We start from the raw sequence: 1,576 nt of genomic DNA, 5'->3' as shown, positions 1-1,576 counted from the left end.
CAGCGTTTTAGAAACTTCGAGAGGCAGTCAATACTGATAAACAGTATCAGTCTTATCCTCTTATTATTCATGCTTTGTGGTCTGCTCTATTATCAATGAGAATTTTCTTCTTTTGTAGAATTTGTCATGGATTAACCAACATAAAGTGAATAAGACCAAATCAGTGAAAAGTAAGCAATCTAACAGGGACATATCACTAATGTGTACCAGAAAACTCAGCCAGTTTCCAGAAATGTGATGGGTTCTAACTAAACTATAAGAGTGATCATAAAGATATGGAAGTTGTAAAAAAATATAAAAAAAAAATTGAAAAAAAAATAATAAAGATATGGAAGTTGTAGAACAATAGTATTAGTCAGGTAGCATCAAAACTCAAAAGTAAGACTTTACAATATGTGTGGTGAAGTTAATGCGAATGGCAATCATTTAATTAAGTATCAACTCAAAAGATAATGATGACTTCTCACCGCACATCTTCAGGACCATAGAAATCCTCCAAGATACTAACAACTTCTAGGTATAACGTATAAGGGCTCTGCTTTGTCGAATTCTTTCTTGACTCTATATACCTATCCCTTACATAAAGGAAGGAAAAAATAGAGCAATTGGTCTAAGAAAACAAGTGTTGAAAAGCAGAGAACTGTAAGAATGAATATTTTAGGAAGAGATGACTTTCCCAAATAAGAATGGAGCTTCTCAAAAAGAAATTGATCATGAAACCATTGTGCTAAAATATATATAGATATGAACATACAAAGAAATTGTAAATTAATAAGGATATGTCTATATTCCTCAGCCAGAAAACAGTTAAATACTTACCCTAGGACTATACTCAAGATGCTGATATGAAACTATAATCCAAGGAACTATGAAAGCTGAAAAAAGCCCACCGAGACCAACCAGATTGTTACATGCAGGGGCAACATGTGGATCCTTCTCTCCAAAACCTTCCTTAGCTTCCTGTATTACCGAACCGAAAAGCCTCTCAGCCGGCTCCAGTTTCCCCTATAAGATAGAGCAAATTATCTAGCAAGACAAAATATAGCTTGTAAAAGAAAAAGAAAAAAAGGAACACATATTGAGCTTCATTGTTTCAAACATCAACCTGAAAGAAATAATCTCTTCCACTTCAGTAAACACCATCCCACTTAGATGTGTGAATATTAGATACAACCGCACCATCCTCAATTTTTTCTAGCCCACTATTGCCACCCTCATCCTTATTATCTCCAGATTTTGACTTATTAGACTCATCCACTACCAATACAGTGTTCCCAGAAAACACAATAGGATTGCTAAAAAACGAGGAACCATATCAAATACAAAACAAGAGTGAGAAATAAGAACCATAATGTCACAAAGACATAAACATTGAGCATACATACGCACCATTAGGCCTGGGCAAAAAAACCGGACCCGATACCCGGACCGAAAAACCGGGTCGGGGCGGGTTAGGGTATTAGGAAATTACCTCATTGGGTAGAGTTTTAGTCTACCAGTGGGTATCGGTTCGGGTCGGAGAATACCCATTACCCATTTAGGGTACCCATAAACCCGAAGCTTTTAGACATGTGTT

The 1,576-nt window shown here is 36.1% G+C and overlaps 1 long non-coding RNA gene across 1 annotated transcript; it reads right to left on the bottom strand.

Moving 5' to 3' along the window:
* Nucleotides 1-711: 711 nt before the first annotated feature.
* On the bottom strand, nt 712-1,282 carry LOC9306456. Its single transcript, XR_002330842.1, has 2 exons — nt 1,106-1,282; nt 712-1,005 (listed from the first exon to the last, which is right to left on the bottom strand). It is a non-coding gene; the product is annotated as an uncharacterized LOC9306456 (long non-coding RNA).
* Between the last annotated feature and the right edge of the window lie 294 nt (nt 1,283-1,576).

This window comes from Arabidopsis lyrata (genome assembly GCF_000004255.2).
Source record: "Arabidopsis lyrata subsp. lyrata unplaced genomic scaffold ARALYscaffold_7, whole genome shotgun sequence".
Lineage (NCBI taxonomy): Eukaryota > Viridiplantae > Streptophyta > Magnoliopsida > Brassicales > Brassicaceae > Arabidopsis > Arabidopsis lyrata.
This window is presented reverse-complemented; position numbering and strand designations above follow the sequence as displayed.